The sequence below is a fragment of the Aedes aegypti genome, chromosome 1, assembly GCF_002204515.2.
Source record: "Aedes aegypti strain LVP_AGWG chromosome 1, AaegL5.0 Primary Assembly, whole genome shotgun sequence".
Classification (NCBI taxonomy): domain Eukaryota; kingdom Metazoa; phylum Arthropoda; class Insecta; order Diptera; family Culicidae; genus Aedes; species Aedes aegypti.
Window position 1 is genome coordinate 272,204,495 of NC_035107.1, and position 17,254 is coordinate 272,221,748.

General features: G+C 37.5%; 1 protein-coding gene across 4 annotated transcripts in view; it reads right to left on the reverse strand.

Moving 5' to 3' along the window:
* The window catches only part of LOC5573065 (AN1-type zinc finger protein 6), a 173,079-nt gene that overhangs the window by 61,124 nt on the left and 94,701 nt on the right, over positions 1–17,254 (reverse strand). The window contains exon 2 of one of the 4 annotated variants that reach the window (XM_001654331.2): positions 4,297–4,342. The exons of the other annotated variants lie outside the window; for them this stretch is intronic. The gene's annotated coding sequence lies outside the window, so the exon portion shown is untranslated. The remainder of the gene's footprint in view (positions 1–4,296; positions 4,343–17,254) is intronic. 4 annotated transcript variants of the gene reach the window in all.

Sequence of the window (17,254 nt, forward strand, 5' to 3'; positions counted from 1 at the left end):
TTGGCCATCTAGCGGTTTCTTAACAGGTTTCGGGATTCCCGGAAGAGAGACCAATTAAAAAATTTGGCAGAGGTGAGCTATGTAGTACATCAAAATTTGTTGAATTCCATAGATTTCATCTGAGATATCTTCAAGTATCAAAAGCAACATTGGTCACCTAGTGGTTAAACAATGCGACCCATCGAACTTTTCAGAAATTCGTACAGAACCTATCAGAGATGTTTCCAGTAATTTAAGGTAATATTGGCCACCCAGTGATTCCGTAGCAGGTTCCGTGTTTCCTAAATAAATGGTCAACTCATTAATGAGATTGAATTGAGTCATGTGGCGCTGAATTCCATACAGAATACATCAGAGATATTTTCATTGGCATTGGCCTCCTAGCGGTTCAATAACAGGTTCCGGGATTACCGAAACTGTGGCCCAGTCAAACATATGATAGAACTGCAGAAATTATCAGAACTTCATACAGAATTGATAAGAGAAATCTTCAGTTATGTAAAGTAAAATTTGTCACCGTAACAGGTTCCGGGAGTTCCGGAAAAATGGCCAATTCAAATAGTTGATGGAAATGTGCCTTGTGGCACAACATATCTTTTAAATCTTGAGCACCCGCCATAAATGTCTACACTTATCTCATATAAAATTGTGAACAAAGTGGCCTCGTAACAAATTCCAGGAGTCGCGAAGAAATAATCAATTCAAATATTCGATGGGACTGAGTGGGGCTCATCAATATTTGCAATTTCATATACGTCGGCATTCAGAAAGTTTCCAATAAAGTATGTAATAAAGATACAAAAAAACTAACAATTCTTATTTTTTAGTGTTCAGATTTTAGCAACGAAAAAAAAAAATCTGAGCGTATGTCGCTCAAATCTCTGAGCGAAATTCGCTCTCATGAGCAAACCAAGCTCATTAATATGATCAGATTAGTTTTTTTTAGAGATGGGCAAATTGGCCCAATTTTGAGAATGAATCGTAGGTGACTCACTCACAAAAGTGAATCGACTCATTTGACCGATTCAGTGACTCTTTCTGAATGATATCATTATTTATATATGAAGCTACTTCAAATATTTATACATTTCTATTTCATTATTTGCCCATCTCTATGATTATGATAAATACAGGTCAAAAATACTATAATTTGAGAGTCGACTTTTTTGAACGATTCGTGGGTGAGTCGCCCATCTGTAGTTTTTTCTTGTCAATGTGAGCGAATTCAGCACTGATGATCTTACTAGTTAACAGAAGCATATTTTTCGGAAATTGGCGCGAATGTGGCAATTGATTCTGAGTAAATCATGTTTGAATATATGAAGGGTTTTGTATAGATACATGGAACCAAAAGGTTGTTTTCGCAAAGCAAGTCGAAGAAAAATCCTAAAAAGCTATCATTTCAACCCAAGCTTGAAAATCTTAGAGAAGCTTGCTCAACTACCAGATTAACTTTGAATCAAATGTCGCTAGCTCCAGGATTCAAAGCTCATTTTTCAATTCAGGGAAATAAGAGTTAATTATGCTCAGTCAAGTAATATGAAAATATCTTTTTAGAAATCTAAAAAAACTCTACTCAGAAATTCAAAGCATGTTGTTCTGCTTAGAAATCCGTATAAGTTTGTCCAGTAAACTGAATGTCTCATGGTCAGGGATTGAATGCTGAGAAAATTGAGAGAATCTCTCACGTATCGCTCTCTGTAACTATCATAATATGCTGCACGTTATGAGAGACTGTTTATAGTATACTGCTATAACTTTGATCAGATGGGGGGGGATAGTAGTGCATGATAAAACACCTCTAAACATGCTCCAAACCTGAGGGACACTATTGCTATTGGATTGTTCGTGGATTGTTTATCGTGCCAGTAAAGAAAAACACCTACCCCCAACGGTAAACAAGCGAGTAAAATGGATTTTATCATCGCTCTCTCTTTGGGGCTCTCCTTCGCTGCTTCCATTTTTCAGATTTGTTACAACTTGCGATACATTGACGATCGTGGACCGCAACCGATGGGATGTTTTTCTTTGTTTGCTTTGATCGTGCAATGCCTGGTCGTGGTCGAAAGTTGGTTTAAAAATCTAGGCGAATCTCACTCCAATCAACAAACATGGCTAAGAAGAAGACCAATCGAGGACTTCTTTTTCAAAAAATGAAAAAGTCTTGTTATGGAAACTTAGACTATTTCGATCATAAATCTGACATTTTTGAATCTTACCTATGATTTTCAAACCACAGATTACCTAAGATTTTACGAAAATACCTTGATAGGTATTTTTACGATGTAGAATATTGCCGAAGCTCGCGAAACGATCTGACACTTGCGAAAAAAGTTATTCAATGAAAACCTATTGACGAGGCGACGTTTATTAACACGTAAAGGAATAACAATAATAACAAAATAAGGCAAAATTTCCGAATAGTCTATGCCTAATAGCTTTTTTCACAAGCATCGAATTGCTTTGCGGTCTTCGGCAATGTTGCTCATCGTAAAAATACCTATCGAATTTTTATAGAGGACATTGGGCGACTTCTGGCGATTTTTCTTTGTAAAAGTAAGTTTTCCCATAGTAAATCCCATACAAACTTTGAACGGCTGGCGCAAAAATATAGTTTCTCCAATTGAGCTGAAATTTTGCACAGTTGTTATGGGCAGTGCTGTTAAAAGTCAAAATTTTGGAAAAATTAAAATGCTCTTAGCACCCTCGCATGCGAAATATCGCATTAGCAAATATTGGCAACCGATAGTAATTCGGAAAAGGTCACCGGGAAAAAACATTTTCCGATTACTTTTTCCACTATGAACGTTGATATAAGCAATATTGAAATGTCAAAGTCACGTGAAATGACATTTAACAGCCCTGGTTATGGGACCTAATTGCAATGCAAAAAGTGGACTGGAGCGAGAACTATTTTTTTCATATAACTGTGTCCCAGGCTGAGATTTGTGGCATACGACAAATCTTCTTCTTCGGCGCACCCTAAAAAGAAGATTAATGACTCAAGCTAGCCGCATCCTACAAAGAAAAACGTTAATCAAACTAGTTTTTTTTCCCTTGATTCGTTGTCTGGATTGCGGGAGAGCCGAAGAATTCACTTTACAAAAAAAAGCGGCAGCAATTCCACGTTTTTTGAACAACCTACACTACTCTCCTCCAACGATAGTTGTTATTGATCCGATCCCTAGAGAGTGTTCCCAGCTGCGTCGAGTTGCTTTTGGCCGCTTTTTTTTCTTGATCGACTTGCGTCGGCAGCGGCAGACATTCTTCGTTGTGGTCTCTTATTGATGGTGGGGGTCGTGGGCATAAGAGTTCAAATTCAGGTTCAGGTTCTCTACTTTTTCTTCACATCTTTGCCTATTGCTGTGTCTGCTTGGTTCCAGCAGGCTTGGTCTGCTACGAGTTCACTATGGGCGGTTTTTTTTTTGTTTGATGGCCAAAAATTTTGCTCTGGTATGTCAGGAATATCCTAATAGAAGTATTTACTCCGGATTGATGACCAAGAAAAACTCATCAGAACGAAACATTTTCCCCCTTTTTTGGCCACCTGATTGCCCATAGTGGAGCCACCACACGGTATGGGGTTAAAGACACACATGAATCTACCGAATGATGTTTTTGTCCCCTTCTCGATCATACTCAGTTAGTTTTTTTTTTCGATGTGAATATTGGATAAGCAAATAGGTATGAGGCATAAGAATGAGACGACGAAGACGAGAAACGCCGAACGGAAGTTTTGTCTGGAGCACGGCTGATTTTATTTTGACTTTTAGACTACGACGACGTCGAAAGTTGTTTTTGCTGCGGTGGTCTCTGCAGAGAACAACGCACGGTAGGATTGAGGGTGGAAGTTTTGAACATCAGATAAGGCGGTCGGCCAGTTCTGGAACGACGACGTGAACGATTTGAACGGCGAGGTTTTAGATAAGTTTATTTCGACTCTTTTTGCGAGTCTTATCGAGGGGATTTCCAATCTTTCGAATTGACGGAACGAAATTAAGCTTGAGTTATCGATGAATGACTCTTCGTCGTTTGGATTTGATTTCGATTTTCTGTAAGGACGTGGCCGTCGTTGTGACCAAAGGAAACCTAGCATATTGGCTTGCGATGACAATCTAAAGCATGAACATTTTTTTTTTTCGTTTTCAAAATATTCGGTTTATGGCATCGTCATACATCTTCAAGCAGCTATGATGAATTTTGGCACAACTGGACTAATCCCTGACATATCCAAAAAAAATTCGAGAAACCTTCTACACTTGTCCGCATATTTTCGTGGCGAGCTCTGAAACTTACTTATTTCACTGAAGGGTTGAGGAAGACATCGATTGCATAAACTCACCTGTAAGTAGAAAGAAGAAAAAATGTTAATAATATATCTAAAAGACTATCTTTAAGAGCTTAGAAATAGACAAATGTGTTCAAATGATTGAAGTTTTACAGAGCACCATCATGATGATAACATGTATAATATAAAAAAAATGACGCATGAAAATTATTTACGTCGATTTGAAAAAGTAATCGAGAATTGTGGACAAGGAATTTTGTTGCCAACTATTTTGAGAATTCAGACCGAAGTTTTGCCAACATTTTGAGCAAACTATGGAAAGGACGCGAAACAAATCTGGTTTAGAATATTTAGCAAACCTTGTTAGCAATTTCATGTGGTTTGATAATTCCTTTTTGTAGCATCTTTGTAGGTTTTGGAGCAAAATCCATTAAAGCTTTCGTAACAAATCATTAATTCATTACTTTTAACTAATTCAGCTTTCCTTTTTATGCGAACTATGGCGAAGTTTCAAAACAATTTGGATTTTGTACAACTATTTTAAGACTTCTAGTTAATCTTAGTCAACATAAAGGAGGATTGAGGAGAGGATTGAAAACCTGTTGCTCGATGATAGCGCAATTTACTGCATTCCAGCAAATAATACCTAAATGTTAACAAAAAGTGCTGATAAATTCAGCTTAACAAATTTCAGCAAAAAATTGTTGATTCCAGCAAACATATATTGATATTGATACAATTGTTTTTGTTGTATATGTAGAATGTAAAAAATAACGGGTTCTAAAAAAAACGATCAAAAATAAGTAAAAAATAGCGGGTTTTAGCGAAAACTTAATTTGATTCAAATACCAGCTTGATGAAATTCAGCAAAATATAGCTAAAAAAAAGTGTTGCCATACCACTTTTTTGTCTCGTTTAATTCAGTAAAACTTTGCTAAAGTTTAAAAATTCGACGAAAATTCAATAAATTTTGCTACACTAAGTAATTTGTTCCGCTGGAACCATCAGTTCAATAATTCGTTTTGCTAGAACTTTCAGCTCAGCAAAATTTAACAAAACTGCTGATGCTAGCGAAAATATATTTATATCGACACAATTATTTTTGTTGTGTTTGTAGAATGTAAAATATTAGCTGGTTCTAGCGACAATTTTCTTCTTCTTCTTTCTGGCATTACGTCCCCACTGGGACAGAGCCTGCTTCTCAGCTTAGTGTTCTTATGAGCACTTCCACAGTTATTAACTGAGAGCTTGCTGTGCCAATGATCATTTTTGCATGCGTATATCGTGTGGCAGGTACGGAGATACTCTATGCCCAGGGAAGTCGAGAAAATTTCCAATCCGAAAAGATCCTCGACCGGTGGGATTCGAACCCACGACCCTCAGCTTGGTCTTGCTGAATAGCTGCGCGTTTACCGCTACGGCTATCTGGGCCCCGATAATTTTATCTGCTTTATACATCAGCTCGGTGAAATTCAGCACAATTTAGCTAAAAAAAGTGTTGCCATTAGCGTTGGGCAAATTTGGCCCGAATATCGATGTTACTGAATCGATTCAAATTTAACATGTCGAATCGATTCACCGATTTAATCGAATCATATGAATCGATGTTTTTGAATCGATTCGATTTGCAAGCGGATATGAAAATTTACAAAAACATGGTCTCAAAATAAGATCAAAAGCAATTTTATATGGTTTTTTAATTCCTTCAACTAAATTACGTTGGAAATTAAAATTATAAATTAAACAGTTATTCAAGTCTGATTCAAAATAAGGTTTATAGTTTATCAACTGATAAAAAATTTCTAATTCATTTCATTCTTCTGAATCGAAACAAAAAGTCGAATAAAGAAAATCGATTCTCTCGATTTTGAGTGCTCCTAACATCGATTCAAAAAATCGATTAATCGGAACGAAAAAATCGATTTTCAGAACATCGATTCAAAATCGCCCATCTAGCGCCATTTGATCAAGTAAAACTTTGCTGAAGCTAAAAAAAATAGACAAAAATTCAGTAGATTTGCTACGCTCAGTAATTTATTTCGCTGCAGCCATCAGCTCAGTAATTCTTTGTGGTAGAGCTTTCAGCTCAACAAAATTTTGCAAAATATTTTTGCTGAATACCTTTTAAGTGTGGAAAAGTTCGGATAACTTAAAACATCGCAATATTTTCCATTAGGCGGCGTCCATTTATTGCGTAACGCTGAAATTGGAAATTTTTGATCCCCTCCCCCCCTCCGTAACGCTTTTTGTATGAAAAATTTAAAATTTTTGTATGAGTTGTAACGCTAGAGCCTACTAGCGTTACGTAATTTGTGGATGCCGCCTTATGCCTTAATTTACTTTGAGAGATTGAGAATAACTTTATAAATGAGTTATCATTTCGAAAATTTATATTTGCTGTAATTCAAAAAATTTTAATTGATGTTGCAGATTCTAGCGAAAACTTTAAATGCTTAAATATCAATTTGGTAAAATTTAATTAAATTTAGCAAAAACAAGTGTAGTCATACTACTTTTTTGTCTCGTAACTGAATCAAAGTTAAACTTTGCTAAAGCTTAACAAAGTAGACGAGAATTCAGTACATGTTGCTACGCTTAGTAATTTGTTACGCCGGTTCTAACGACAACTTTATATGCTTCAAATATAAGATTCAGCAAAATTTAATTAAATTTAGCCAAAACAGTGTTGCCAAACTACTTTTTTGTCTCTTTTGGTTCAGTAAAACTGCCAAAATTGGACGAAAACTCACTAAATTTTGCTACGCTTAGCAATTTGTTTCGCTGGATCCATCAGCTCAGAAATTTGTTTTGCTAGAGTTATCGGCTCAGCAAAATTGTACAAAAAAATGTTGCTGAATTTTGCCATTAATTTTACTTCATGACACAGAGAACTGATTTCTAAATGTGTTATCATTTCGAAAATTTGCCTTTGCTGTAATTGCTCAAATTTTGCACGATTGAACCTAAACGTCGAAACAAGTTTTCCATTTTCTGCTCGAGCAGACCACCATCAAGTGCGTATAACGATCGGGCTTTGATGGCGTCACACGTTTACGGCGACCGTCATCATCATCATCATCCTCGTCGACGACGACGACGCATCATCATTCAGTCAATACAGGGGAGAGGGACTGTATTGAGGTTAAAAGCATTCGCGGCCTACATTCTTTTTTCCTTGTGCAGAGTGTTTTCCCCCTTCAGCATCAGCACCCCTCGCCACCCCTCAAGAGATTCCACGACGCACACACAGATCGAATGGCACGCAAGCAGCTGTTATACCGACGACACAAGGTACATGGGCGGACAAAATTTCAAAAAAATGGTGTCTTTAAAATTGTCTGGTAACATTTTTTTAACTAGACTTCCAAGCTATTGATGTTTCGCCAAATTTGAAAATTATTGCTCGCCCATTCTGTTCCATTCGTTGTATTTTTGCACGAATTTATGCAAATTACACCTATGGAGGAAAGGTTGCTTATGTCACAAGTTTGCTTTGGTTAATGGGCTAACAATGCACAACTGGGAGTTGAAGATTGATAGCAACATCTTAAGTGGAGACAAGTCATCAATTTATTCGTTTTACTTACATCAATTACAAAATATCTTGTTCACATTAAACAGTTGTTTCTCAAAGAAATCTTGGCCAAAAGGATTGGGACATACTATTCAAATAGGCCGATTAAGAGGAAAATAACCATCATCGTTTTACAAATTTTCAAAACCAGTTTTTTTGTTCAAAATTGAAGCAATGCTCAAGAAAATCTATCATTGCATTGCACTTGCTATCTGAAATACGATGATAGATTTTCATAAGGATTGATTGAAATTTGAACGAAAAAACTGGTTTTTAATTTTTGATGATTGCGGATGATTGAATGATGGATTCTTGAGCCTTAAACAACAAATTAATTGTTTAATCGGCCTATTTGAAAAGTAAGTCTCAAGCCTCCAAATAGTTGATACCAATAAGGATTTTAACATTTTATAGATTGAAGTGTAAAAAACGAGATGTCAAAAAATCTTGTAGTAAAGTTTTCGAAAAAAATTGTTTCTTTGATGATTATTTTGAGCATCAAGTAAAGTTAGTAAAATATTGTTTTAAATAGATTTGGGTCACTTTTTTTATTTTGTCCGACCTTTGTATGGAAGAGAGCCACTGTGCACCGACGATGAATTGAGCGAGTTGCATTTTCATTTCACTTGACGTTCGTCGTCGAATAAACCCGACGGAGACAACGAAGGCGACGAGCAGAAGACGACGCACTATGCGATCTATTTTTTGACCAATTTCGTCGAGTCGCAACCTGGTGGTGGCGACGCGAACTCAATTGCGGAACCAAAACATGTGGATGGATGATGAAAATGTACGTAAAATCATCATCATCACCATCGACAGCAAACCTCCCGTGTGTGTGAATGGAGTGTGAATGCAAAAAGCATACGAGAGACCATGGTTACCTACTGAAAAATGAAAGTGATTTTAATGCGGTGGGACGAGTTGGTTGCGCAGCAATACCTCTCCGCACCGCACACTTCTGGGGGACAGGTAGATATAGGTATGGCGAACGCGAGCAACGCAATTAGTGAAAATAATGAGCACAAAGGCGAGTTGACTGAAAGAGAGCGGGTTTATTGCGTCGAATTGTGGGGAAATTTGCCAATCGACTCGAAATGACACTGGCATTGTGGTTTAATGATTCAAAGGGTTCAAAATGTGTTGGGCTATTGGCGGAGAACACACAGAATGCAGGTCAATTAGGGAGGACGAGAGAGACATTGAAAATGCATTTGCTCGTCTATTCAACTATGCAAATTGCATAGGTGTCGGAGGGAAGGTTGTTTACGTTACCTGTTTGCAACGTATTTACAATGCTTCTAACTTTTCATTTGAGTGTCACTATTTTCGGCAGCCGCGTTTTCTTCGGCAACCTTCCCATAAGAACTGCGGGTTAATCTTTTGTTCTATTATCGGCAGCTTGAAATCAACCACGTTTCGAGTTGCATTTATTGCAATTGACTACAACTTTGGCGAAATTCTCTCAGTCTTGATTAGTGTATCAGGGTGAGGCCAACAGAACAAAGAACCATCTGAATGTAGTCATTAGTGTTTTGATATACTAGTACTGTGAATTCGACGTGCGTGTTTTCTTTGTCGTCAAATGGTGCCGAAGCCGTACATCACCCTTCTACTATAATTACAAGATTGATACAGGTATAACTTGATTTCATGGACACTTAATAATTGTCAATTGAATTTAAGCATTTTTGTCCCTTTTTTATTTTTATTCAGTGATAAGAATCAATAATATATTGTTATCATGAATGAAAGACAAACTTTCAATACAAGGCAGTAGGGTGCGGATTATTTTTTTTTAATTCCAAGATCGCTTTGGTTAATTGACTAACATTGCAGAATTTGTTTTCAATTGGTTTCGAAGCTCAATCAAAGCAAACGAAGAAAAACATCGCATCTGTATCAGCAAGTTGTAACAAGCTTCATAGATAGGAGCTGCGAACGAGAGCCCAAAAGAGAGAGCGATGATAAAACCGATTTTGCTCGCTTATTTATTATTGGAGATATGTTTTTTACCGAATATCCTATAGCAATAGTGCCCTCAGGTTTGGAGCTTGTTTAGATGACTTTTATCATGCACTGTTATGCCCCCGATACTATGCAAGAGCTGTAGCAGTAGACGATAAACGAACTTTCATGATGTGTTGCGGAGCATAATTGTTAAAGAGAGCTTCTGACAGTGATTATAAACTGAAAGCAATATTTCCATAAACTTATATGATATAGAATGAGAAAATTAATCAAGGAAAGTCTGATCCATGTCGATGATTACTTCATGGGACATTTTCACTTGTGACACCAGAAAAGTACTTCCCAAATCCATTCAGAAATAGATAACAATGGCTCCGAGCATCGTTGAGCTTTGGCGTGTGTATCTATTTCTGAAACTCAGATTTACTCAACACTCAATCCGGCACGTTTTACAACCGAAGCTCCTTCCTAGCCAATGGTCACGTGCTGCATTTTGTGATACTACTCGAAATGGCACGACTTAGTGTCTAGTTGCGAGTGTTTGTTTTCCGAATGAATAGTGCACCGCTGAATCCCAACACAACAATACCACAATAATTGTCGAAGCGCACTTTTTGCAGTGGTGATGCATGTGCAACTACTCATAAATGCAAGTCAATTAACCAGGCGAAAGAAAGCGATTATCGTTTTGTTTTGGTGCTCCTTTTCCGGCTTGGCTGACTGACTAACTGACTGAACTGGATCGAGTAGGTGAGTTGATAGCTAGCGAACGAAGCCCAGTGGTGCAGATTCAAAAATCCGTGGCAAAATTCTACATTCCAAATATTTTACTATTTTTGGGCATTAAAAGTGTTTTGGAACAAGAAATAGGGTCAGGATCTGATTTGATTTTGAAACAAGATTAAAGCAAGCAAAAAAAACCTCCCATCTGTATCGCTTTATGATCGGCAATGTTTTGAAAGTTGTAACAAGTTTGATAAATAGCAGCAGCGAATGAGAGCTCCGAAGAGACCCATTTTTCTCGTTCATTTACCGTTGGGGATAGGTATTTGACAAATAATCCCCATACCTCTGATAGCAATAGGTTTGAAGCTTGTTTAGATGGGTTATATCATACAGCGTTAGCCCCCCAATTCAATCATAGCAGTAGATGATAAACATGATATCATGATGTGCTGCGAATCATGACTGTTACAGAAAGCGATGGGTGCGAGATACTCTCAATTTTCTCCGAATTCAATTCCTCTCTAGGGGTTTTGTTTAATTTTCGTATGTGCTTTAAACTGTCCAACATTGTAAATGAAAATGTTACTACTTTTCAACTTAAATCCATGTTTTAAAATTGGGGTTTTTGATAGTTTTCTGAAAAACCGGACATCTGTGCCGAAATTGCCTGGCTGCCATATATGCAGATAGCTTGGCGGTACACCTCTCGATGTTCTATTTCAGTTCCTACTGACTGCCTGAATCGAACAATGGGTTGATTGACGGAAAAATCCTCGCGTCTTGGAGGCGGGGTACTCAAAGGCACATACCTAACTTTCCGCCGCCACCGCCGCTCATCAACTCTAATTGAGCAATTCACCGATGTGTAGGAAATCGAGAAGGTCTGCGCCGTATGTGTATCTGCCACTTCTCTAACTGGACGGGTTGTTCGGGTAGTTGGTTGTCTGTTTTTGTCTAGTAGAGCTCTTACGATGCACGGCTTTCGATGGCGAACTCATCGCCATTTAAGCATTATGAAGCTGAAGAAAGGAAATCGCTTCCGTTTCGGGGGATTTGGTAATTGTTCCGGTTCCTACCGAAGGTTCTTCTCCATTTATTGCAGTTCAATTTAGGAACCGGAAATAATCGAGGTTGAGGCTGATTTTAGGTACCCTTTGTTAGGTTTCATCGATTTTTACTTTTACTGAAATGGTTTGTGATCTTTTTGTTACAGTGCATTTGTTTCCCAGCCTTGAAGTCCTTCAGTTTATTTAGTTAGTTTCTAGTAATGAAAAACTCACACTTCTGGATATGCTTGACGCATATATCTAATTCGATTCACTTAACAACTTTGAATTATATTGATTAGAAATTTGAGCCAAGTTCAATCCACATTCTGTGACAAATTGCTCATAATTGTGAGAAGAATGCAGGTCAATGAAGGAGATATTGGAGATGTTCTCAATAGCGGCGCCAACAAAAGTGTTCGTTATTGACGTTAATAATTCATAGGATCGTATGATTTTCATAACAGCTCTCCTTTGACTATCAAATATCTTGGTGACCACAAGTATAGTATAATTTTTTATGGTTTTGTTCTATTTTATTTCAATTTAAGCAAGCATAACATGTGTCGTTTGAGAGTTCTCAGGCTTGATGACGACATACTGATCTCTATGAATAATACGATACATCTTGCTCGTCTTACTGAACAGTTGTAAATTTTGACGTTCGTTAAATTGCATTTCAAGCTTGGTCTAACTTAAGAGCACTTATTCTTGGTCAGGAGTATGCTACTGGATATAAAATTCAAAAATACATGCAAGAAGCTTGAAATTAACAAATTTACCGTAGCGGAATTTTTGGACGTTCCCAAAACGTTTTCACGAATGATTTTGCAACCCAGCTGAAGGCACAAAGCAAGAGTTGCCTCTGTTAGCTGTCCGTAATGCCAAAGCACTGTTTATTTTTACAAATAATTACGTGAAGCGCAAGAAGCACACGAGCGAGGAAGGAGGAAGGAAACTTGCTCAACTAATGGGCCACGCCACAGCTGACCAACAAATCTCACTCGAATGACGTACTAGCTCTACGACTCGGTTTGCCAATATTGTACTTACACCTAATAACCAGTGCAGAAGAAGCGCCTTTGCTTTCAAAAGCAAACACATGATTCTACATATCAAGTGTAGATGATTCGTGGATAGGTGGCGCCCTTACCATCCCACGCGCGCGTGCATTTCCATTAGGGTGGCCTTCAAACTTTAGAAAAAAGGTTACATCTCTCAAATTTGCTCACTTTGACTCCCAGAAGCTACTGTGAAAATTTGAGCGGAATCCGTCGACTCTAAGGGGGGTTAAACGAGCATGAACTTTGTTTGGACCAAATTGACCAAATACTTCGGAAAACCTTTTCTAATTCTCGAAAACTTGTTCAAACAGAATTAAGTCGATTTTACAGTAGTATAAAAACGTAGTAACGAAGTAACTGTAGGAAACGGCTTATCATTTTGTCATACAATTTTTGTGGGAAACGATAGAAACTACCTAGTATTTTAACGTGAGCTGATTGCATGCAAATTTTTTAGCGATGTATACTGCGAAACAATGTTAAAAAGGGGATACATTTAAAAGTTTTAGAGGATTCTTCTTAATTAATTTTATCAAAACCGTATAAAATTTACTTACGTCGATTTGAAAAAGTAATCGAAAATTATCTTGTTGGCCATAGGGTGCGCTGTAGTCGATGAAATTCTTCCATTAGCGTCTTGACGCTCCTATCAATTGAGAAGAGATTGCAACAAACCGGAAATCAAAAAAAGTCATACCTTGTGAATCAGAAATTCGGGTTTCTCCTGAGTCGTATCATTATTCAAGAATATTAGACCCGTACTAGCATTAGCGTTGTTACGGCATACTTTGTAGATTGTTAACTAGCAATGTTCCTGTGTTTTCTCTTGATAGTTTCATCTACACTGCTTTCAGGAACAAAGCGAAGGAGTGAACCTTGATCGTATCTTAAGCAAGAATACCAAAATCATGAATATCGCTATTGCCGGCCACGGCCATCTTCACCTTAACTTGGGAATAGTGAAGGGTTGTCCAGTTAGGGTGGCACACTCCAACCTCTTTTTACGACCGTCCTTTTTAAAACGATTCTTTTAACGACCACTTTTTACGGACTAAATGAAAATTAACGACCGTTTTTTATAAATGATCATTATATTAAAAAGTATTCAAAATAGAGGGTTATGATGTTCAGCAAAATTGCTCTGCAGATTAAGGGCTGACATGCGGTGGTCATTGAAATGCGGAATTCTGCCACCAGGCGGCGCTAGTGAGCATCGAAATTTTGTTTTTCTGATTTCTCAGGATCCACTAAGAAAGATGGCATCTTCGGAAAAGCTGCTCAGTAGCTCAAGCGCTATCAATATAAAAGCCATGAAATTAGAGATTTTGCCACCAGGAGGCGCTAGTTAGCATGAAACTTTTGTTTTGTGATTATCTCAGGATCCTGACCACTTAGAAAGGTGACGTCTTCAGCAAAGATGTTCAGTAGCTCAAGGACTATAACTGTTTGATGCATGAAATTCGAGATTTTGTCACCAGGCGACGCCAGTGAGCTCAAAAGTTTTGTTTTGCTATTATCCCAGGATCCTGACAAAGTTGTTCAGTAGCTCAAACGCTATCTTTTCAAAAGCCATGAGATTCAAACGCTATATTTTCAAAAGCCATGAGATTCAAAATTTAGCCACCAGGTTGCGCTAGTGAGCATGGAACTTTTGTTTTGCGTTTATCTCAGGATCCTGATCACTTAGAAAGATAGCGTCTTCAACAAAGATGTTCAGTAGCTCAAGGACTCTCATTGTTTGAGGCATGAAATTCGAGAATTTGCCACCAGGTGGCGCTAGTGAGCTTAAAAGTTTTGTTTTGCGATTATCCCAGGATACTGACTACTTAGAAAGATCTTGGGCAAAGTTGTTCAGTAGCTCAACAAGCGCTATCTTTTTAAAAGCCATGAGATTCAAAATTTAGCCACCAGGTTGCGCTAGTGAGCATGAAACTTTTGTTTTGCGATTATCTCATGATCCCGAGCACTTAGAAAGATGGCGTGTTTGGCAAAGTTGTTTCTGTAACTTTGATTCAAAGATGAGTACATTACATAGTGATGCTTGACGGCAATACATTGAAATTTTTTTTAAAATACATATTAAGTTAACATCACCTTCAGAATTGCACCTACATTGCATCAACCACAATTGCTCAGCTGTTCTGTAATCGATTTATGAGATATTCTTTGTTGGCTGTAAGCTTATATGATGATTAAACATAAAAAAAAAACATTTTTTTCATTTTATGAAAAACAACTGAGAAACTGTAGTTGGAGAAAAGTCTTGATAAGTTCCACGCATGTACCATTCTTTAGAACTGTCGCGCAGTTGAACGGCGTCCTTAACTTTCCTAAAAATGGGAGCTGGTTGGTTGCTATTGTCCCGTTGCCATAAAACTCCGTAACTGTGTCCTCAGCATAATTGAAATGTTTGTCGTAGTGCTGCTTCCACCTTTCAATCTGCTTGCCTCCGTCCGCAGAAATGCTCCCATCAGCGCCTCCTTAACTTTCCTAAAAATGGGAGCTAGTTGGTTGCTATTGTCCAACATTCCGAGGAAGTCAATTGTCCCGTTGCCATAAAACTCCGTAACTGTGCTCTCAGCATAATTGAAATGTTTGTCGTAGTGCTGCTTCCACCTTTCAATCTGCTTGCCTCCGTCCGCAGAAATGCTCCCATCTACATACTTGTACGTTTCGGCACGCGGCATGAAGGCTTGTGGGATGGGTGGTAGGTCATTTGGTATAAAGTTGTTTGGCATAATGGTCATTTGGCATAATGGACGTTTGGCATAATAGTCGTTTGGCATAATGAATCAGAAACCAAGAATTTCTGAAGATGACATTCGTTTTCACGTTTAAATTTTTGGCATTCATAATTGTCATAACTTTATACATTCCAGGGTGGTGAATGAACTGGCCATTTGATATGCACCCTTCTTTATTTAATTGACGGTTCTTTAGAGTTTTACTTTCCTCAGCATTTTTGCCAACATGTGTGTAGCCGAGAATGATAAGGGGATAAGTAGCACAATCACTTCGATAATGCTGAATGCAATTTTTGATGTCTTTTGGTTTTATTATGCCACAATTATTTTTGGCGTCCAATTTTCTATTGGTTTAACCATAAATTTTGCCTTCTTTTAAAAATAGGCTGTTCTTTAGATTTATACTGTTTTTTTATATCTTATCATTTAGTTAAGCTTTTTTATATTTTGATGTTTTATCAATTCTTGCAAGACTGTAAGAATGATAATTACTTTAAAATTTGCCAATGTTCAACATATGACACATGATCTCCTTTCGAGATATGCTGAAAAAATATTTTTTAAATCACAAATTTTCCGTTCTTTTAATAATAGACAGTGTTTTTGATGTACACTTCAAAAATTAAAATTTATATTCAATCGTTCAAAAGTTTACCAACAAATATTTTCTTTTAAAAATGTGTTGTTCATTTGCGTTATGCTGTGAGAAGTTTTTTTTTTTGCGTCAGAGTCTTAAATATTTTAAATGAAAAATAATCTTCTCTCGTATATAGGCTAGTTTTGCATTATGCTGCAATTATAGATCTTTGGATAAGATTTTGCCAATAAAATTTCCCTTCTTTAACCAAGTAATTTTCATCAAGTGTTACGTCCAAACTGGGACAAAGCTTGATCTGCAGCGAAATATTCTATGAGCGTTCCCTTTATTAAAAACTGCGAACTTTCTTTGCCAATTTACTATTTTCAAATATGTATATCGCAACAAGCTCAAAGATACTCTATGTCCTAGGATGTGGAGAAAATTCATAGCTTGGAATATCTCTGAACAATCACCATCCTTATTGAGAACCTACGAAAAATGTTTGCTATGGGCTCGGTGATGTTGATCTCGGTAAAGACTTCGAAAATGCAGATATCCATTTTAAGTCAATCATTATGCCAAATGGCCATTATGCCAAACGGACATTATGCCAAACGAATTTATGCCAAACGGCTTTATGCCAAACGACCTTATGCCAAACGACTTTATGCCAAACGGGGTACAAACTGTGGGATGCATTAAAATTTTGTAGAACCTCCGAGTTTCTCAGGTAAGCAATAGCAGTTTCATTTCTTCATACTCCACTTCCTTCAGGCGTCGTTTTTTTTTTGGAACAGAAGGGTCTGCTGCTTCCGCTTCTGTTTAGGGGCTGTCCGTTAATTAAGTGAGATAATTTTCGGGATTGTAGTTGACACAGTTTGTTTTTTATACATTTGTCGGTTTTCTCCATAAAAAATTGAAGCTCGTTTATCCCTCTCCCTTAGAGTTGACAATTTTTACAGTAGCTCCTCAAATTAACCAAATTTGATAGGTGCGACATAAGATGCTTATTTTTTTATGCAAAAATGGGTCCCCTAATTTCCATTCACACTAAAAGGCGAGAACGTGTCGTCACAGATGCGGACAAGTAGCAACCGAAGCGACGATACCCCAACTCTCTTATCAAACTATAAACAATTTGCACCACGTTTGACGTTTAATTTGCCTTGACGGGGCTTTGAAATGTTGTTTGACGGTGTCGCCGCTAATAACGCGAACCATCCACAGACAAACGAACGCGAACGGAAAGTGAGGACGGGGA